This window comes from Callospermophilus lateralis, chromosome 5 (genome assembly GCF_048772815.1).
Source record: "Callospermophilus lateralis isolate mCalLat2 chromosome 5, mCalLat2.hap1, whole genome shotgun sequence".
Taxonomy (NCBI): Eukaryota; Metazoa; Chordata; class Mammalia; order Rodentia; family Sciuridae; genus Callospermophilus; species Callospermophilus lateralis.
Window position 1 is genome coordinate 140291054 of NC_135309.1, and position 24480 is coordinate 140315533.

Sequence of the window (24480 nt, forward strand, 5' to 3'; positions counted from 1 at the left end):
TTAGGAATTGCAGGTATGTGTGGGGGTAATTCAATATACAACAGGCATGGTCCACTCATGGAAGCTCAATCAGTTCCAAGTAATTGCCACAAAGCTGAGGGGGGAAAAAAAAAGCATTATTAACAATAAGTAAATGAAGCTTAAATAATATCTAATAGAGAATTTAGAGTGCACTAATTCACATGGAATGAGAAAAAGCAAACAGATTAAAAGCCTTCCTGGCTTTGTTGATTCAATTCATATTGTTCTGAGACAAATTTTGTGGTTAATTAATTACAAATTTTCTTTTTAACCATCAGTAAGGGACTTTGAAATTGCAAGGTATATAATCTTAGTCATATTATTTTAGTGTTCTTGGTTTTTGATGTTTGTTTATTTTGATTTTCTTTTTTTTCTTGGATTGAACCCAGTGGCACTCAACCACTGAGCCCTTTATATTTTTATATTGAAACAGAATGTTGCTAAGTTGCCTAGGGCCTCGATAAGTTTCTGATGCTGACTTTGAACTTGTGGTCCTCCTGCCTCAGTCTTCTGAGCTGCTGGGATTACAGAGTGATTTGTTTGTTTGTTTGTTTGTTTGTTTTAAGTGAGAGTTAAGAAATATAAATGATACCAATTTTGAAAGCATTAAAAACATTTAAACAAATGAAGGTACCCTTAGGACTGTGTTTGGAAAGAGTAAGATTTCAGTAAATATTGAAAACACTTGTCATAGTATATCTAAGTCGAATTATGTCTACACCTTTAAAGGTAAGAATAGGATAAAGTGTGTTGTAACAAACATATCTGACATCTCGGAGACTTATGCTAAATGTCAGTTCTCACAAAGTTATTCTTTTTGTTGAGTGGCACTTTAGGTTCACATATGTGGTAGGTGTTGGACATACACTGTCTTCAGAAGCTGCACCCTTCAATATATGTATATTATTTAGTTATTGCTGTTTAAAGAATTTATGGATTATTAATGGGTTAAGCAATAACTATTTTATCTGTGGGTTGGTAGTTTATTCTGGGATTAGTTGGAGCCACTGCTCTGGTTTTGGATGATCTTAGCTAAGTGTGCTCATAACCTCTATAATTCTTTCATTACACTGACTAAAGGCTAACTGGTCTAGACTAATATCTGCTGCAATTCCTCATCATTCTTCCATACTGCTACTAAAATTATGGGAGCTTTTTTTGTTTGTTTGTTTTGTTTTGTTGATGATGACAGAGACAGGATTCTATCACATTTATATCATACTAAGCAGTATTTACTTAGTGGGAAAGTAGACACCATTTCTTTAGGAAAATCTGAAAACTCACACTTTAAATATTTCCCAAAGAATCTGTGGTACAGATACTTCTAAATATCTAAACACACTGTGTTTATGGGACAAGGCACTTATGCTGTCTTTTCCCTGTTGTCTTTCCAAATAAAAAGAAATTATAAGACACTGTGCTGGGGTATATTTTTTAAGATGATAAAATCCATCATTTGCATTGGCTTAACACATGCCTCGTTATTTTCTGTGAATGCCAATTTTAATCATGTTAATATTCAAAATTAAAGTAATGGATGTTATAAATTTTAAAGACATAATATAAAAATTAGGATTAGCTTTTTGTAATATATTCTGAGGCATTATCTTAATTACATTTTAAAAGAATATTTCATTAGCAGAAAAAAAAAATGTGACTTAATCCTCCCAAAATGCCATTGTCATTTAAAGAGAACTCTAAAGAAAATGTATTTTAAATTTGTCTTCACTATTCTAATCTTGAATATAAAAAAAATCAGCTCACGGAATCAATAAACTCTGAAGTGAGAAAAAATATTTATATAGCTTTTGATAACTTTTCCATCACATAAATCCTCAGAGGCAAGTAAGAATTAAATATAAAATTTCGATAAGTCTCTGTCACAAGCATTATGCATCTTCTACCACCTGACTAGAGATCACTACAGGATTTTGTCAGCTCTTGTTTTATTTTTTTCCCTAGTTTTTGTCATACTAGGAGTTATCAACACTACAATTTGATTAATCTAAAAACTGAACTAAATTGTCTATGATATGTTAATAAAAGTTATGCCAAAACGTGAAGTGAAAAAGCCTAAGTTTTATTCATCTGGATGTAAGGAATTGTAAAGAAAATAAAAGTTTTTTAACCTTTTTAACTCAAAACCATGTTTTACAAAAAGCAACACCTGCAGCTACAAAGATAAATAAGTAGATATATTTTATAAATGTAAGAATAGTTTTATAATTTTTTAGTCAGATTTTTTTTTTTTTAATTGCTGTGAGCAAAAGACATGACAAGAACTATTTTAGAGGAGGAAAAGTTTACTTTGGGGTTCAAGTTTTCAGAGGTGTCAGTCCATAGATAGCTGGCTCCATTGCTCTGATACTGAGGTGAGCAGGACTCTGTGCCAGTAGGGTGTGGTAGAAGAAAACAGCTAGGACTGTTTTTTGCTAGGACTCAGGAAACAGAGAGAGACTAAGCTCAGCTCGAAAAATATACATCCCAAAGGCACGCTCCCAAAGATCCATACCCTCTAGCTACATAATACTTGCCTATACCTACCACCCCAGTTAATCTCTTTCAGAGGACTAATGCACTGATTAAGTTAAAGCTCACTCACCTCACCTATAAACTTTCTTGTATTGTCTCACACATGAGCTTTTATATCTAAACCATAGCAAATGTCACCTTAATTTTTATGTAGTAAGAACTCCTTACAATGAAAGAAAGAAATATTTCAACTGATGAATGGTTTCAGCATATTCATATTGCTATTTAACTTGAGCTGAGGCCATTGACTCTACCTTACTTGTATAGGGCAAATTATTTATCAACTTATAAAATAAACATATATGTAACATACATCATTCATGTTTACTTTAATGAAACTTTCTTTGAAAGTTAAGAATATGGAGACCTTAACGAACAGATTACATTAAATATGCTACTACTAAACATATATGCTTGATATTCTACCCAGTATTTCATTGAATGTTTTACTTCCCAAAATTTAAATGTAAATACTTTGTTAAGATGAATAAATGTCTTGAATTTTGCCAACTAGTAGAATAGACAAATATGTTAAAATGGGGGATTGGTCAATCAGATTCACTGCTCTTATCATCAGGAAAATATTTTACATGCACTTAACATTTGGAAAGCATCTAGTAAAATGTATGTGATACATGGCATATAAATATTCTATTCGTCATGGAAAAGAGGGAGAGTATGTAAAATATTCCGGATGCATAGTCTAGGAAACCATAAAGCAGATTGAAGTAATGTGCTATGTATACTAGCAATATGGATGAAGTGTGTGTGTGTGTGTGAGTGTATATATATATATATAAATGTATATGTATATATATTAATGTGTGTATATATATACATATATTGGGGCATTATATATATATATATATATATATATATATATATATATATATATGTGTGTGTGTGTGTGTGTGTGTGTGTATTACACAAGAAAAAGAAAAAAAACACAAAATAAAAATATAGCATAATATATATGTATAAAACCAACTTTTATACATATAAAACAGTACATTTATATTTAAAAAGCAAAATAAATGGATACCTAGAAAACACTTAGGAATAATGGTAATTTGATAGTGCAGAATTGGGAGAGAGGAATACAAATAAAAAATAGATGTTTTAAGAATAAAAGGAAATAAAGAGAAAAATAAATCAAATGAGGTTATCTTGCATAGATCAATGAAGACAAAATACATTTTCTCCTTGCGAGTATAAGCATGGTTCTGTAGTCATCTATTGTTGCAATAATGGTATGTGATTTTTTTTTTAAAGAAGACATAAAATCTCAGTAACATAATAATAAACTTTTATTTTCTCCATGTTTTTGAAGGTAAGATGAAACAGCTTACTTTCATATTATTGTTCAAGTCAAATGCTACTTCATATGTTTTCCTATGTTCCTTGGAAAGCAATATCCCAAGATAAACCTTAGAAGCACAAATATCCAAGTCCAATCTTCAAATACATTCAAAGTCTTTGTTCCAATTGGTCCACTATTTAATCATTAAAATCATGTAACATGGCCCAGTTCAATGCCAGTCTGTTAGAGGTGCATGTTTTACATCCTCTGCTGGGACAGTATTATGTTAAAGTTGTGTCTTTTTTCATTACTATGGTAAAGGTAATCACAATACTATTTCATTGAATTACTACCCCCCCTCTTTAAGCAAATACTATACTTTCTTTCTTGAGTTATTTTTTTAAACATTTTTTTTTTTTTTTTTTAGTTGTTGACAGACCTTTATTTCGTTTGCTCATTTATATGTAGTTCTGGGACTCAAACTCAGTGCCTCACATGTACAAGGGAAGTGCTCCGCCATTGAGGTACAACACCAGCCCCTCAAGTTATTATTTTTTTTTAAATTGCACTTACGCCAAAATGGCTTTCCAAATCACAGACCTCTTTCCATATACTTTGTACCCTTCCATGACTCTGTGTCATTTAAAAAGAACAAGAATAAAATCTATAAAAAAGGAATTAATTAATTATTTAGAGTAAATTTTAGGAAAAATGCCATAAACAATGATATTTTTTATGTCTCTAGTTAATTTTTAATTTTTATTTGTTCTTTTATGTGTTTTAAAATTAACTCTAAACAATGTATTGATAATACTTTTCTGTCCAGTGATGTTGTTGATGTTTTAAACTGTTGGAAAATTAATTCCTAAAATTGATGATTTGACTTAAATTTATGTGATTTTTTAAAAATATAGCTTCTTTGACTTTCTTCTCTCAACATTTCTATCTACTTATGGAAATTACATTTTGTATGTTTGCTATATTTTACACAATTTCCTTTAAAAAGTCTTTAAGATTATTCCATCATAATTATCTCTTTGTTTTTTATTCTAAATTTTTAAGGTGTTTTTTCTTTTTGTGTATGGGGAATTAAACACAGGGGCGATTTTTATTACTCAGTTAAGTCCCTTTTTATTTTTATTTTGAGACAGGGTGTCACTACCTGGTTAGGACCTGGCTAATTTGCTAAAGGTCTCTCTAAGTTACTGAAACTGGCCTTGAATTTGTGATCCTCCCGCTTTAACCTCCAGAGTTGCTGGGATTACAGGTGTGTGCTATTATGCCCAGCTAAAGTTACTTTTTAAAATTCATATAGTTGGCAGAATATTATTTGACCCCTGTAAACTAAATCTCTTATTGCACACCTTTGGATAAATAGGCACAATTTCTCACACACAGATGAGTAATTAAAAATAGTGAGGTTCACCATTATGTATAGACAGATTTCTTTTCTGCAATTCCAGCCATGATTGAAGAGTAGGATACATTTCAACTGCAATTTAAGTATTTCCATCAGAGTGAATATTAGAAAATCACCAAAATATTACATAGAAAAGAGTGACAAATAGCATTAGAAAGAATATAAAAATTCTTATACTATAAAATTATATGATGTGTGTTATGGTTTAGATGTCCCCTAGAAACTCACGTGTGAGAAAATGCAAGAAGGTTCAGAGAAAAAGAGACTGGGTTATAACAGTCTTAACCCAATCAGTGAATTAATCCCCTGATAGGAATCAACTGAGTGGTAATTGAACTGGAAAGGTGTGGCTGGAGGAGGTGGGAACTGGGGCGTGGCTTTGGGGTACTTATTTGTATCTGTCAACTGGAGTCTCTCTCTGCTTCCTGATCATGAAGGAAGCTGCTTGTTTCTGTTTCTTTCCTCCACTATGATGTTCTTCCTCGCCTTGAGCACCAAGGAATGGAACCTTCTATCTCTGCATTGAGACCTCTGATACCGTGAGCCTGCAGATACATTTTTCTCTCCTAAAATTGTTCTGGTCAGATTCTTTAGTCACAGCAGCAGCAGCAACAACAACAACAACAACAACAACAACAACAACAAAAGCTGACTAAAACAATATGTAATGCACCCACATTTGAATTTTTCTGTATATATAATTCAATTTGTAGCTAATTATAAATTATATCCCCAATTCTGTTTGTACAAATACACATATCTCTCTAATATCAGTTTTATTACATAAGAATTATAAAACTTAAAACTTTTGAAAACACTTCTCAAATGAAAATGTTTTCACATGAATTAAAAGTCAACGTTTATTACTCCACATTTCTAAGAGCAATTAAAACACATAGTTTATTTATTACCACACATTCTAAAAGGCTGTCTTATATTTTCCTAGAAATCAACCCAATTTCATGAAAAATTTTTGACTTATTACATAGATTTTCAGTTTTCTTAAAGATTTTAATGTTATTTAAATTATTTGGCATCATAAAAATTCTCAAACCATTAACCTGAACTTATCCTCAAAAAAAAAAAAGTCAGCTTCAACATTTTCTCCACACTTTTTAAGTTTTTAGAATCATCATTCCCATTCTGAACAAAAAAAACTATCTCGTTTTAACCCAAATAGATACTCTTAAAACCCCTGACTCACAATGTTTTATATTGCTTATATTTGATTCTATGGCCTGTACTTCTAAAAGGGAAACATAATAGGCCAGTTTTTTTTTTTCCTACTACTTCTTTCATGATAAATAATAGAGATTGTATCACAATTAGTGTTGTTTTTTTTTTCCATTTTAAAATGGAGTCCCATTTTAAATTACTTTCAGATCAGCAAAAGCTAGTGTATGAAAATGTTAATTTTTTGCACTTTTAGGCTTTTAATCTACATTATTCATTGTTAAACTGAATTATCATTTTCATGCAGGGCATAATGACGAGAACTAAAACAACTATTAAACCAATGTAATGGATCATCTGTAGCAAGTTAAATAATTACCTGTTCTTAGGAAATCAGGTTAACACAGTTTGAACTGCTCATAGAATTATTTGCTTCACTTCATAATGTATAGGGCCTGGATCATAATGTGCTCATAATATAACCATAATATGTTTAACATTAATTGCTATTGTAATTTAACTTTAAACCCATCAGTGAAATTAAACAATAATAAATTTCAACACATTCCATAAGAATAATTTCTGTGATATTCAACCATTAAATGTTGTATATTTTATAAGAAATACTGCACAGGCATACATAGATTGTGCTTTCCATTGAGAAGTCCTTGGAGACTAAGACTTAAAATTTTTTCTTCATACACAGGAAAATTTAAGGGGACATAATAGGATTAATGATCAACACAGTCATGATGGTGTGAAACACACACACAATTATTTTAACTTTTATTCATGTTGTAATTTCAATGTTCATTTCTGCTTCTCATTTGTAAACCATGAAAATAATATGCTCTTATTTTTAATAACTCTTCAAGTTATTATACATTGATTAATGATTAGGCTGAAGTTTTTGTGACCACTTTCTCCCTTTACAAAGAACAAAAATGTATCTCTAAAATACTATCAAAGCCTCATCCCCACAGGTGACTGTACTAGAGAAGGGACTAATTGAAGGGAATGGTCAAGGTTAAATGAGGTTATAATGAGATACTATGTTCCTTTAGAACTGGCATCCTTATGGGAAGAGGGAAGGACATCAGAGATCATTCTTCCTCTCTTCCATGTGAAGACATGGAAGATGATCCACTAAAAGAAAGAAAAAGTGTCCTTATCAGAAATAAAATTCTTGCCAAAACCTTCACCTTAGACTTTCCATCCTATCAAACTGAGGAAATAAATTTATATTGTTTAAAGCCATTGTGTGTATGGCATTTTCTTAGGACAGCCTTAGCTGATTAAGACCAATGTAATGTCAAATAACTTTGTAAGGACGAATGAAACAGATATCTTTCATCATTTGGCTACCACTAAAATTTTCATTGCTATTGTAATTTAACTTTAAAAATTCAGAGGAAAATAGCAAAAATACATAAGTATAATATTAATAAATTATAACTGTAAAACTGACAGACTTTATATAACCTATGAATTTTTTAGGGCTTTTTATTAAAGAATAATGAATGAATGTATTATTCAATATTTAAAATATCCATAGCAGACCATTTAAGAAAAAGAGTTGTGTCTCAATGATATGCCAGAAGCTAATTGAGGGTTTTTGATTTATTTGTTTGCTTTTCAGATGCCATTTACTCTTGGAGTCTTAAGTATAAAATTATGGATTTTCCATTTCTTTAAACATACACTACACACCCCCAAAAGTAGAGATATACATATTAATTCAGTATAAACCCTGCCACATTGTAGCATCCTCCAGATGCTACAATAAAGAGGAAGAAATGTATTACTTAAATTGTCTACAGTGATGATTTTCAAAATTTTGTTTTATATGCAGTTAATTTTATAGTATATTGAGAATATTTGGAATGTTGTGAGAAAGGTACAGATATGTATTACTTGCCCCCATACATGATAAAATTCCCAATAGAAAAGTTTCTTCATTTAAAATTATTATATCATTTTCATGAACAACACTGTAATGGTGATTGGACTACAAGATGTCCAAACATTATTCCAGGCATGTCTGGGAGTGTGTTTCTGGATGAGATTGACATTTTCCTTGGTAGGGTGAGTAAGGCTGTTTGTAGTTCTTGGTGTGGTGGGTCTCACCCAATCAACTGAAGGCTTGAATAGGACAAAAAGGCTAACTACTTTTAGCTGGGGCATTTGACTTTTCCAATATTTGAACTGAAATTAAAACATTGGCTCTTGTGTTTCCAGCATACTAGTTTTAGGCTGAAACTATTCATTAGTTCCTGGGATTTTACATCATTGATTTAAAATCATGGTATTTATTATTATTTGTGAAAAAATAAATCAAGATGTGCTGGGATATAATCTAACAATTGTAGGTAATACAGTGAAGTGAGTGCTGCCAAAACATTATATGCAAGATTATATTAAAACATTAAGAGAAAGTCTTAGTTAACATCTTCAAGAGCAAGGGACGACTTGAGAGCTTACAATGGTATATAAACCTTACAATGGTATATAAACCTTATCCACATGATGGTAAGTACAGAAAGGAAAAAAAAAAGATTTTGGAAGATGAATGAATAGAACTTTTCAAAGTTCAAATTGATCACTCTATTTATGTGAATGTTGAAATCAGGTGCTCGAAAGTGATAAAAGATGAAGCATGAAGAACAATAGTTAAAATGCATGAAGTATATTATAAGCAATATCAATATATTTTGGTATGATATAAACACTTGAAAGGTCACTGGGGTTTAGTTAGTAAGTAAATTGTAGGAAAACAATGTATGTTTAAATTTTTTTTTTTCTGGGTTTGTTTTAGGGAAAATTATCTGGCCAAGATACAATTTCGGAGTATACATTTTCTATGTTTACTTTCTTTTTTTCTAGTACCAGGGATTGAACTCAGGGCATTCAACCACTGAACCACATCCCCAGCCCTATTTTGTATTTTATTTAGAGACACAGTCTCATTGAATTGCTTAGTGCCTCACTGTTGCTGAGGCTAACTTTGAAACTGTGATCCTCCTGTCTCAGCGTCCTGAGCCACTGGGATTACAGGCATGCACCACCTTGCCAGGCTTTTATGTTTACTTTCTATCAAAAATAGTAGGAGCAAGTTTGACAGTATTATATGTGTGTTGGCATGAACATAAATTTATGCATAAATATACTAATATAGTGGATTCATGATTGTGTTTTACTATTCATATGCATGATTATAAAAATATGGAGGCTATTGTTATAAGCCAAAATGCATGTAGTCAGTATATTTTAGATCTGCCAGAAATCTTGGGCCTTATCAACCAAGTAGCAGAATAAATGAGCATTCACATAGAGTGAAGGATGATTCCTCAGTATCAAGTCTCTAAGTAACTGCAGTTCTAGGCATATTGTATTCCACCAGTTCCAGAGATCAATAAAAACTAGTACAGAAAATTTAAAATTAGATGATATTTTTATTAACTATAGTGTGAAATCGAGTACCTATAAATAAGTATATAATCATAAAAAATTTATAATGAAAATGTAGAATTTTCAGGAACTAATTTTGAAAAAATATGTACATCTGCAATTTTTCCCTTTTCCAATATAATATGGTTAAAATGTTAATTATATAAATTAATTTATATGATCAATGTACTTAAATAGCACTATCAATAGAGATTTTGATGATGTGATAAAAATGATACAAAAATTCATTTGAAAGTAAGTAAACATTCAAATATGGCCAGTTAATTGTGGTAAAGAAACTGGTAATGAGACAATAGTATGTCCTTTTAAAAATATAAGTACAATCTTTTTTCTAAAGTAGAATACTCTAGATAGGTCAAAACTAATATTTAACAATAAAAGTCAGGTAAAATCACTTTTTTCCTAGGTCTCTTAGAAATCAGGTCCAATGAGACTGTGACCCAGATGCAAGAAAGCCTGTCACCCGACAGGAAAAAAAAAAAAAAAAAAAAAAAAAAAATCTCCATTCCTTTACTCTGTCCAGGAACCCAAAATTCTGCAAACTGAGAATAATCAAGAAGTAAATTCCAACTTGATAATAAGTTCCTCCACTTTTTCTTTATAAAATACAGATTTGGGGCAGCTGTGTCAAACCTACTATCTTAACATTTTTAGGGGCAAGATTAATAGACTCACAATCTTAACAAGCAATTGCAGTCATAATTAATTACATAGGCACTTAATTTTATAACTTTATAATACAGTTATTTGAAAGTTAACAAATATATCATTGAAAACAAAATTTCATAATTTGAATTTTTTATAAATAAAAAAATCTCACTGGGATTATCAGTGAGATAGCAGGGAAATCAGAGACATTTGCATTCACAATACTTTTTTTATTTCTTCATCTACCAAGGGAGATTAAGAATACAATCATGCATAAGGTTGCTGTGAGAATTAAACTACAAAGATTGAATGAGTATCCGGAAAATTCTAAATGCTCAGTTTTGGATTTTTTGTTTGTTCGTTTGTTTGTTTGTTTAGGGGCATTTTCAATCCAGTGTATCTAACCCAGGTCTTGTACATACTAGGCAGGTGATCTAACACTAAGCAATATCTACAGATGATTTTTACCTTTTTTTTCTTTTTTACATTTTGGAACAGAGTCTGCTTTTTCCAAGCTGTCCTCAAACTTGTGATCATCTTGCCTCAGCCTTTTGAGCATTTGGTATTACAGACATGTGCTACCATGCCTGGCTCAATTAGTTTTATTCTGAACATTATATAGAATGAGGTACATGCACATATACACACATTATTTATTATGTTGAGAAAATGGACTGCTCCAAACCATTATGATTCAACTAAGCTTCAAGTAACTGTGAGCTAGAAAAGAAATATAGCCTGCACTATCAACAACCCTAAGAATTTTAAATGCACATTAGCAAAAGAAATCTAATTATATCAGCTTACCTAGATTATCTCTTACACAGACTATGTTAGTGTTATTACATATCAGTATTGACACAAAACATAAAGTTTGTATTTATTTCCTTTGTAATAATTTATTTCCTTAACTTGTAACAATGTAGTATTTATAAAAGTTGTTTTGTATTATACAAATTTAATGAATTTCATTTGTGGAATGAAAATATTACATATATGTCATACCATGTAGATCTAAATTCTAAGGAGATAAACACACACACACAAACATCATAGTACACAGTTATTGACATTGTTATTTCAATTCAAGGTCTACTTGTTTATAAAATGATATTTTCCTATAAAAAGCCATATCAACCATAGTATGAACAGTAATAGCTTTAAGACAGAAATTAAAAAAAAAATTCAGAAGGACATATGAGTCTTTCAGCATTTTAAAAATGGTTCCAGCAATAATAATTTACAAATGTGAAATTTGTTATAGGTGGTTCCAAAAGTATATTTTAATTTCACATAGTTTTGTCAAGGATAAATTGTAGTACTTCAATTTGATTTATTGGAACCAGGAAAATGAATATGAAAATTGGCTTCCAAGAGTGCTGAAATGAGAGGCTTATAAAAAAATTGGATTGTACTGTATTCCTTCCATATTAATTTAGGGAGGCATCTTGATTATGTGATGTAATAGAAAAAACCATTACCATTAGCTCAACTAATATTAGGATCTAATCCATGGATATTAACTTCCTGCCACTTACTCATTCGCTTCTTTCAAAACCTCTACTATCATGCCCATTTTTTTTCAAAATGAATGTGGAGACAATAGGCACTCATTACTACTAGAGAATAAGGAGGTGATATAATTTGTGGATCTCCAGAACATTTTTACAATTTGAATTTCATTAAAACTTTTCAGTTGAGATACTCATTACATACATAAATCTATTCATTTATGAGACATTTTCAGGTGATTCAGTGCCTAAATTCTGTCTGGTGTTTATAATACGATATTTGAAAGTTCACTTCAACAGTCTCCTTCTAAGTAGGTAATGCTGTATTGCTTGTTAAATGGTTAGGCAATTTATGTGTTCTTTTCCCCATATATGCTTGAGGAACATGAATTCAATTTATTCTGAAGTGGGATATGGGCTAAATGATTGTGTTTTCCCCAAATTTGTTTTTCTCAAAACTTCATAAAATGGCAATCAGTGAACTGAATGTTCATTGAACATGCCATGGACTGAAGGGTTTGCGTACTCCCCAAATCCAAATCCCAACTTGTTGGTCTTGGGAATTAAGAGCTTGGGAAAGTAATTAAATCATGAGATTTGAGCCCCCGAGGAAAGAAATTCGTGCCCTGAGACAGATGATCTCTCACTCTACCTGTAGAGATGCATCAAGCACAGGAAAATTATTGGCCAATATCTTGATTTTGAAGTTTCTAGACTTCAGAACTCTGAGGAATATGTATTTTGCTGTTTAAGCTATCTGCTCTATAGTATTTTTAATACCATTCTGACTGCCATGGTTGTGTGTGTGTGTGTGTGTGTGTGTGTGTGTGTATGTGAAGTGCTCTGAGGAATCTCATTAGGGCAAATATGTCTTCACAAAGTTCAGCTGTTAAGATAATTTTGTAGGAAATAATTGATTCTAAGAAAGTATGCTGTAAAAATACAAAAGGAATAATTTTCAAATACCTCAATAAGTTATTAGCATCTGTAACTTATAAAAAATTACAAACACACACACACACAAAGACTATATTATGCTTATATGTGTGTTAGTGGGAAGTTGAAGCATTTCTTGCACCATATTCTCTGTGTGGCAAAAAGTAATTTATTTGCACATGCTAAAGTGGTAGTAGAATAAAGGAAAGTAGGGAAAGTAGAGACTACCTGGAAAAGTAATTGAACAACCCAATGGAAATAATAAGAAACAAATGAAAACACTGTATGGCACTATAGAAGTCTATATTGAATTTACATGACTCCTTGATTGCTCCCTCAGTCTGGCTTTTCTTCTACCTTTTTTCTTATTACCTTTTTTTTTTTTTTTAATCTCAAAAGCTATACTCTTTGAATCTCTGAATCATTGCCTTTTCCTTTTTGAATCTTTGCCTCATCTTTTCCTGCCTATTTTCTGTTATGGATGCCCCCTGAGAAACACATGTGTTGAAAGCATCATCTCTGAAGCTACAGAGAAGGCTTTTAGGCAATGAATAGGGCTGTGACCTCATCAGCAGATTAACACATTTAATTAATCTAAATTAGTGGGCTACAGAGTGATAACTGTAGGAGGTGGAATGTGGCAGGGGTTTCTCTTGATCTTTGTCTCTGCTTCCCAGCTATCAGGAGCTGAGCAACTTTCATCTGCTGGCCCTTCTGCCTTGATGTTTTGCCTCATCTCAGACTAAGTGCAATGAACCAGTGCAATGAACCATGGACATTTAAATGCCTTTGAAACAATGAGCTCAAAATAAACTTTTCCTCCTTAAATTGTTCTTAGTTATTTTGTTCACTGATAAAAAGCTGACTCACATTTTCCTTAACAACAATCCCCATGGTCACATACTCAGGATTCTTTATTTCTCTTCTGCTACACACATGGCAATTTTCAAATCAGGCTATCATTCTCATGGAAACCCACAACAAAAAATAATCCTTGCCTGGTATAACACAAAGATTTAAGAGGATCAACAGAAATGATAATGTGAACATTTAAAGCTTTTCATAGACTCTATGAATATGAATAGCAGTTGTAATCAAAGAAATGATATTTAGACTTGGTAAGATTATAACTGGTTTTATGGTTTTTTTAGAGGTAAAAGAAATTGAAATAGATTAATCCAAATTTTATTTGGAAAAAAGTAACTGTTAATAATTAGAATAAAACTTAGTAACATACGCACATAATAATTAGAATAAAACTTAGTAACATAGGCACATGCAGTCACAAATTGTCCTCCCCCGTTTTCAGAGAATTTATTGTTATAATCACCAGAGATTTGAGATTTTATTTTCCCAGTAGAAAAATCATTTATTCTGTCAGTCAAAATTATTTGCCTTGGCATCCTGTAAATACATAAGCATTTAATTAATATAACTGCTGATAACTTTTTTCAGAGTAAAACTTAATATCTCCCTGAAATTTTCACTTTCAAGGACAGCAGGAAAACATTTTATGATTACATTTCAAAACAATATTAATTTTGACAATAAATTAAATTAAATACATAGAGAGGCAAACTACTTTTCAGTAAAATAGTTCACATTATTCTTTTGAAAAGTACTAAAGGGGAAATAAAGAGACCATATACTAAGGAGTATACTAATTTTTTAAAAGTTTATGTATTAAAAATTAATTATTCTTATGTGTAATGATTATATTACTAGTAGAACATAAATTTTGTTACCATTTCAACACATAAATCTCAATAGCTGTAAAAGAATCAAGTCATTCAGAGTAATACAACCCTATTAAAATGTTTTAATTTAATTACCATCATAGATCTGAAATCAGTTTATTTTTGGTAGCATAATTATAGATGCTTCTGGTGACAAATTCTGAGAACAGTATTTGTTAAAAAAAATGAAGGCCATTTTTGAAAGTGGATCTAGAGAAAAAATTTTTAATAATCCTAATGACTTTAAAATATAATAGGGCCAACTTACATAAAATTAGATTTTATTGCTATTAATATCTATTATTACCATATTCCCTAAAATAAAGCAGAAAGTGACCATGGGAAAAATGTGATTCTTTCAGTTTAGCTCATTCTCTACTACTTCTATAACTTCCTAATTTTTAAAAAATTTGTGAGATAGAGATGGAGACAGAAATAGAGTGAGAATGGCAGACAGACAGGATAAAATACACAGAGAAATTCGGCCCTGTTTTTCTACCCTCTTCTAAGGAGAACTATATTGATCTAATGCTTTCCCCCTTGTGTTGGTTTAGCAAGCCTGCCATAACAAGTACCACATACTGTGGGACTAAAAATAGCATATATATTTTCTCAAAACTGTGGGGGCTAGAAATAGGAGATTAAAGTTTAGTATCTATAGGGCTGGTTCCTTATGATGCTTGGAGGGAAGGATCTGACCTTAGTTCCTCCTTAGCTTGAAAAGGGCCTTCTTCTCTTTGTATATGCCTTCTCTATCTGTGTCAAAAATTTACCTTTTTATAATGGCAGTTATATCAGATTAGTCTCCATTCTAATGACTTCACTTTAATTAAATAGCTTTGTAAAGAGCCTATATCTAAAAGTGATCTCATTCCAAGTTTCTTGAGGATACAATAAAAACATGAATTTTGAAAAGTCACAATTCAGTCCATAGATAACCCCTTCCATAATATTTAACATTGTCAATTTAATATAATATAACATTGTTACTGCTTTTATTTGTTGACCACAAACATATTTTCATGACTTCATAGAAGATAACAAATTTAGCTTTCTGTTCTAGTCAGCATTTTTCTTTCTTTTCTATATTTTATACATCATTTTACCTCACTGTTTATATGTATGCAATATATAGTTAAAATTCTATTTCAAATATTTTATTTTAACCATTACATGTGGCAAACATTTATATAAGCTTAATAATGTACTTGATATTTTTATTTTATATATCATATTATATTACATACACAATTTGTTCTGGTTTATAATGATTGTATTCTATTGTGTAGATGCTACTCTGCATTAGCAAAAATTGAATCATTGCTTCTAGGAGAAATACAGAGTTAAGGTACTGTGAACATGTGATTAGCACATTTTAGTCAACCAATCAATACATAGACTTGTTTTATGTTTGTTTCTTTTTAAAGTCACTTTACTTTATATTGCTGATCCATAAATATTAAATGCATGGACAACAGCATTATAACTTGAGTTTAAATAAAACTTGTCCTATACAAGTACAATATTTTCTCCATAAGACATCACATCTGTTTTGTGCTAGAGAATATTAATAAGCACTTCAGCTCCACACTTGGAGTACTTTTAAATAGTAAAATCACAAAGAAAACAGCAAAGATACAAAAAAAGTAGATCTAAATAGATATAAATGGATCCACATAGATCTAAATAGAGTACCAAAGACTATGAGAAGACAGCAGAAATTTGCCCCATTATCAGGTGGTGGTGGTGGTGGCACTCTCCTGTAATCCTAGACACTCAGGAGCCTGAGACAGGGGGATCTTGAGTTCAAAGCCAGCCTCAACAATTCAGAGAGGCCCTGCCTTTAATTAAAATGCAAAAAAGGACTGGGGATGTGACTCAGTGGTTAAATGCTCCTGAGTTCAATCTTTGGTTCTACTACTAATAATAATAATAAATAAAAATAAACAAAAGAAAATAATTTCCTCATGCAGTCTCAGCAGCAAATGTATATTCTAGTGGCCCAAATTTTTCAACATTGCATATGTCTCCACACAACCATACACATCCCCAATTATTGATTTTAATTTAGAAATAAATTTAACTAGTAAGCATATTCTCAAATACAAAATTCACAATATTTTCCAGGTACTGCTATAAACATATAAATTCTTTAACAATAAAACTGGGATATACATAACTTTTTTTTCCTTTTTTTAATTTTTTTTTTAGTTGTAGATGGACACATTACCTTTATTTTATTTATTTTTATGTGGTGCTGAGGATAGAACCCAGTGCCTCTCACATGCTAGGCAAGTGCTCCACCAACTGAGTCACAATTTTTTTTTCTTTTTAAATGCAAGGAATCTCCTGAGATAATTAAGTAGATTATCCAGAATATCAAAGTTAGTAAATGTCTGTGTTAGGATGTGAATAAAATTGAGTGCATAATCTCATCTTACTTATTCTGTGCCTTTAAAAATCAACCAGAGAGCTATTTCTTTACTATGAACAGTGTATTTGATTTCACATAATTCAGCCAGACCTCTAGATTAGAATATCTTGTCATAATATGTATATAATATATATATTTGTATTTTATATATATATATATTCACATATATATTAGAAAATTAAAGGATTGGGGTTTGTTCATATTATGAGATTAAATGCAAAAAGATGTTTGAAAATAGGAACCTTAGAAAATAATTTATAATTACTTTTGTAATCAACTCTTCAAACTAACTTATTATAATTTATGTAAAATAAGCATAGTATTTAAATTAACTTAAATGTATGGTAAATATGATTATGAAAAGATTTTGCAAAGTTTCTTGTAAATAGATGAATAATTAAGTACACCTTAAGAGTTATTTGTTGAATTGTCTATTTTTGTTGTAGGTTGATTTCTAACTTGAGTTGTTTGTTAGATGCTATTTATTAAGGTATTTCTATGAGACAGGTAAGGAAATGAGTAGGATTTATGTTCCCAGTTGGCATCCTCTGGCTTTGGGCTGCTGCTTTCACTGCCTCTCCATCTCTATGGGTGAGTTCTTCCAGCTCCTTAGGAAGTGGTGATGTGAATCAACTTCAATCTAAGGAATCTGGCTTTTACTATAACAGTGAAAATGAACCATCTACATTTAAATACTTCACATTTTTGGTAAAACACCACAGTTTTACCTGAAACTCCAACTGTCTGACTTGAATACATTTGATCTTTTTTATTTTCTATCTACTTTTGTAGGACAAAGTTCAAAAAAGAGAAAAAAAAAAAAAAACAGTTACTGTTTCATGAAAACAGCAGGCAACACACTGTAGAAACTGCTCAGAGAACTGCTCTCCAATTCCCGATTGAGAGACCTGAATTTTAAAAACTCAATTCCTCCTTGGAAATCATCCTACTTTTTATTCGAATTGTAAACATTCAGTTTACCAACTGTTTGAAGAATTGAAAAAGATTTTCAATTTGAAATCAGCATAAGAATCCTTTTTGTTTTAATTGGGAAAAAAATTCAGCTAAGACTTTACAAACCCTATAGGTAATATAATAATTTCTAAATAAGATGAAGCAAATTTCATAATAGTCTTTCCTTCCTTCTTTTTCCCTTCTTCCTCTCTTCCTGTCTTCTCTCCTACCCTAACTCTCTGGTTCCACTCACTTTTCTCTACCCTCTCCTTTCTATTTTTTTTTGAAACAGTATTCAATCATTTCATAAATTGTTTATTCCATCATATATCATCCACATTGACATTTACAACACATTTGCATTTAGTGAGAGCCTGAAATGTATCCATTCCTTATCTATCTATCTATCTATCTATCTATTTCTTGGTGCTGAGAATAGAAAACACTGGCACTAAACCACTGAGTCACATCTCAAACCCTTTTTATATTTTATTTTGAGACAGGGTCTTGCTAAGTTGCTTAGGTCCTTGCTAAATTGCTGAGGCTGGCTTTGAACTGGTTATCATCCTACCTTAATCTATCAAATTGTTGGAATTAGAGTGGTGCACCACTGCACATGGCTCTATTCCCGTTCTTAGTGGTGGGGATTATACCCCAGAGTTATAGTGTTCTTGCAGTTTATATTGAAGTAAAAAATTATTACCTTGAATCAAGAACTAAGTGCTTGTGAACAAATTAATTAAAACACATTCCTAAATAATTCATATGGTGGATTGTTTGATATGTCATATTTTTCCTCACCATCACTGCCTAGATCTGAATTTAAGTGAAAAATAAATATTCTGAATTATGAATACAATGCAAAGTTAAATATATTTCAGTACCGTTGTTTAATTACTGCTACCACACTTGATGTTGGAGGTGCATTTTAAGAGATATAAGTAGTCACTCCGACTTCAGCAAGAATTAATCTTATAAAGCAACAATATTAACCTGACTGAAATTCATTACTTGTCTGACCAAACACCAGACCTGGGCCTAGAAGCTGAGATGATGTTGTCACTGTGTGTTACCTTCACAATTAGCTGTATGTACAGTTTATTTTCCTTTCCCTGTTCCACTGTCTCATTCCCTGAAAACATTTGCTCTTAATGTATCATAAATAGACTTTTGTCTTTAACAAAATGCTTGAAATAACATTTTTATTTCATGTCACTTAAATTTAAAATTGTTGACCTAGAATTGTGGCCTATACAGTATAATGTAGTTATTTACTTCATACCTGCAATTCTTAGTCCCTTTTTATTTATATACTGAATCATTTACTCAATAAATATAAAAAAGGGTAAAATAAGATTTATATATTTTAGTCATCATAAAAGTACAGTAAGAATAACTGTAATAGTATAATACAAAACAAATATGAATTTTTAAGAATGAAACTAGCACACACAGCAGAAACCTAATATGGACAAAGGGAATTTTGTTAAATAGCTTTATAAAACTACAGTTTCTCATTAAAAAGACAATTATAAAAATGTGAAGCACAGGATATTAAAATAAATTTTAAGTGATAATATCCAATGAATTCCTAATGATATTATAAATATTTAAAAGTGGTAAAATATAAAAAACATCCTGTCAAAGCTGAGGATATACAGATATATACTAGCTGAAATTCCATTCTGCACAAATACAAAATAAGGGGGAAAAATCTTAACTTGCAATTTTGAAACTACAATTTATTACATTAAACAAGAAGGCTTTTCCTTTAATAAAATTAAACAAGTGATCAGCAATAGTGATGTAGCAAATATAAATATTTGATTACTGAATTATGCATCATTGATATAAAAAACCAAACTCATAAGTAATAGTAGAAATTGGGAAAAAGTAAAACTGAAAAGAATATGGGAGAAATTGAAGTACAGGAATCCAATAATTTGCAACCACAGTGGCAAATACAAATTAAATGATATAATAAGTAAAGTTTAATTGCTTCTATGGAAAAATATTGAGACTGTATTTTCAATTTGTATGCTTATGGGATATTTATATTCTATATGTTTTATGCTTCAAAAAGAACCCATTTGCTTTGTCAAGATACATTTACATAGTAGAAATCTATGTAGAAATGCAAATTAGCATGTGCTAAAATCTCCTTCTTGTTCCTGAATCATAAAATTAATGCATAGTATAATCGATGTGAAGGACAAAAATATATAGCTAAGCAGACATTCATTGAGAAAGTAAAAAGTAGGTGAATTTGAGCCTTTGACAAGGAAGAGAGAATAAAAAATAGAATGAGAGAAAGAGAGAGGGAAATGGATGCCGCAGTCTCTGGCTGGGCACAAATCACGAGTCTCCACACAGCTTGTAGATTCAAACAGCAATTCTTTATTCCCGAACTCACACCGGCCGTCTACAAACACGTTCTGGGGGAATCCACGTTCTCTGCCCAAATCCACTCCGTTCTCTGCCCAAATCCTCTCCTGCCTAAATCCACACCGCATGGGCTTCTGTCTCTCAAAAAAATACTGTCTGACCCTAAGCACTCAAGAGGAACTCAGCAGCAGGATACGCCCTATTCCAAAAGAGGAACACCCTAATCTCCTATTACTAAACCACCCTATTCTAAAGGGGAAACACCCTACTCTCCTATTATGCTAAACTGCCCTATTCTAAAGGGGGAACACCCTAAACACGGATCCTGCCCTGGTCCTTGAGCAAGGTCACCTTTCAGAAGTCCTTCCACTAGACAGCATGGGAGTAAGCTGGCAAGGAATTTGTCATACCTACTTGGCTGATGGCTCCCAGCAAATGGAGACAGTGATCCACAGATATGTGGTAAGTTTTAATTCCACCTAGATGGTTCCACTCAATCTTGATCTTAGGTTTATTCTGAAAAACAGAAAATGAGTGAGTGAAAATATTCAGATTAGCTCCTCCCATACTGTAGATGGAAACCCATTGGAAGTTCTCTGATACAATGCTTAAAATGTCTGACAAGCCAGCCGCTGGATAACTAGTCATTCACAAGAGCCTGCCAGTCAGCATTTTCTTTCCAGGCCTTTGCTGTGGAATTACAATCCTTCCAGTGATTTTAACAATAAAGAGCTGATTTAGCTTTTGGAAACTGTTTCTAGTTTTTAACATTATTCATTATGGCGATATGTAGCTAGCACTAAAAATAGTGCACAGAATGTAGTAAATTTTTAGTACATGCCAAATCCTATTAGTACCTTTTATTATTATTATTATTATTATTAATTTTAAAGCTATTTGTTTTTTAGATCTTATTGATGGATAATTTAAATTCAGCTTTATTTAATATTTGTTGCACACCTACCACATGTGATTCACCATGCTACATTGCATACACTGTAATTTGATAATTTAATAAACATAACTTCTCAGTAAGTTTTGTTATTGTTTCAGATTACATATGAATAAAATGAAGAAAATAAATTGTTCACAGATTTGTAAAGAAGTAATAATATTCAAAGGAGAATTGGAAAGTGTAATATCTCAAAATAATAGTGATTTTAATTTTAGGTAAATTTCTTAATTTTAATGTAATGAGATATTTATAATACATATATAAAGACTATAGGAAATTATCCAAATAACTATCCAGATCTGCCAATTTCTAATTATGTACTTCAGTATTTATATGATCTAAGACTTTCTCTGATTTCATCTCTTAATATATAACCTGGACAACTGTACTTCAAAGTCATGCATTCTCAACAAAAGTAAAATCCCTTCATAGGGATGTAATTGATCATAAGGAGTACATAAATCACTGTGGTTTTGGTTAGTATACACAAAAACTATATGCATAGTATATGTACACTTGGTGTTAAATTTATGAGGGGGAGATTAATGGATATGTGTTTTTAAAATTCTCCTTGCTGAAGGTGAAATAATTTTTGAAATATTGAAACATTATCCTGAACTAAGATTTACATCTAAATCCTATATCCTATAACCGTATATACATACACAAATATATAGACCATCCAACAGTTATTTCTGCATTTTTCTGATACACATCCCAAAGCTGCTTGAAGGATATTTTAGTCTTCCTTTTTTGTTAGAGACTGTTATTTCCTGCACATATGCATGAAGACTGTGACCCAAGGATGGCACATTCTAAATTTCACCTTCTCAGCACTAAGTTCATCTGAGCCACCTGTCCAAATTCCTCTAAAGTGCTTCTCATTCTTGAGAAACATGACAGAGATATTTCTGAGTCTTTCCTTCCTCTGGACTATACAATAAATTAGGGGAAAGGGAAAAAACCCTCAATTAATGTTCATTTACAAAAAAAAATTGTGATGATCTATGATGTTCATGTTTTATTTTATATGCTGGAGATACAAAATAATGAATAAATATTAAAATAATACCATAATGTTGGTAGTGTTGTTGGAGAAATTGTTTTGAAATAAATATAACAATTTATAATTTCTATTGAGGTGCATAGAAGAGTTAACATAGGAAGCAAAATTTGCTCATTTAAATTTAGTTGAAAATGTTTCTACAGAAAATGAACTTACAAATACTGTTTCAAGAATAAGTAGAAATATAGCAAGAAAAGAAGTACTATCTGTAGAAATAAGAGCATCTAGTAAGCTAAACATGAAGGCTAAGTTCTCATTACATTTTGGGGCCTGAATTAAGAGGTGTTTGATTATGGAGGAAACATTCTATATAGAATAAAAGAAAATTTCTTTAATTAACTAAAAAAAATTATTTGCTGTGTTTTTCTCTGATTCTGTTAGAAAATGAAGACTTGAAATCCTTAACTCTATTCTGAAACTTGAGAAATTGGCACCTTAACACAGCATCTTAAACTCAAAAACTAAAAATTCCCAGATAGGTTAAAAATCTTCTCTATACCTAACTCATATAAAAAAAATTGATCTACTAGTAGTGATTTGGGCTTCTAGAATCAAAGTCTACTTTTTTTTAAGCTGAGAAAGCACATATCCAAAGATTACCTACTGACCTCAATTAAAAAATAGACAATCCCTCTAAAATTCTCTCTGCTTTAGATAGCTCATATGTGATATGTGGTATACATACATTAGGCCTGAGTAAAATATGTAAGTTTTCATGATTTCTTAAATACTGCATTTAAAAAATGGTTAACCATATTTAAAAAAATGAAACTCTGAAAACCATATTATAGTACCTTTGGATCAATGTAATTTTACATATGCATGTATTTAAAAACATACATATATTTATCATATGTGATGACATGCACTTTTACTAATAGGGACTTTAAATAATATGTACAGCAAGAGATATTAATACTATGAATTGCATGTGAATATTTAAGATTCCATAGGCATGCATTACAATTCAGATAAAATCATTTATGAAAATATGTGGTTTTAATTCTAAATTATTTGCAATGCCTATACAATCTCAACAGTGTTCCCTATTATGTTAACTACCATTAGAGCTGTTTTAAATAATAGTATTAGGTAGAAATAGAAATCAGTACTAACTGAATTTTAAAAATTTTGATTCTCCTCCTATATGCTCCTTAAGTGCAGTCTTAATAATCAAAGTTCTGATTGACAATAAGTTTATTATTTTTTTGAGAACTCAGATCTTAAGTTGAGACCAAAAATTATCTTATCATTTAGTGATAATATATAATGAATGGAATATCTGTATAATATCAAAAGAGATTTTTGTGAACTTTCATCAGGAATCCATCACAATTCATGTGAATAACCTGACAGGAAGAATAGTACTGCAATTTACGTTTTTTATATCTGAGAATAAAACCTAGCTACCAAAATTTATTGAAGAAATAGGGGAAATTCACTTTGATATAAATCTAGACAAGACAGACAAAGAAATCTTTGGTCCTTGATCTAAACATAATGTGAAATGAATTATTTGTAAACTACAAAACTATAGAATTGTGATTAGCCATGACAACAATATCATCTTCAGCAGCTAGTAACATGCTTAATAGTTTAGTAAAAGGTGAGCTTGATATATGATAAAATCTAATTACTAAGCAATAAAACTTAGGGGTATCTGTATCTTTATGTGTGTGTGTGTGTGTGTCCTCTGAGATCACCAGGATTTGTTGTTTCTTTTCATCGTGAAAAGATAAAACATATATTGCTTATTTTAAATTTGATTTACTGCATATTTTGATAGTCTAACAATCTTAGCTCTAATGAAGTAGAATACATAAGACAAAAAAGCTAAGACACTTGAGTTTATTCAGGTATAGGTAAAGTATCTGAATTTTTTGACCCATCTGAAACTCATTTTTTCAATCAAAACTTAGGAAATGTGGATCAAAGTAAAAT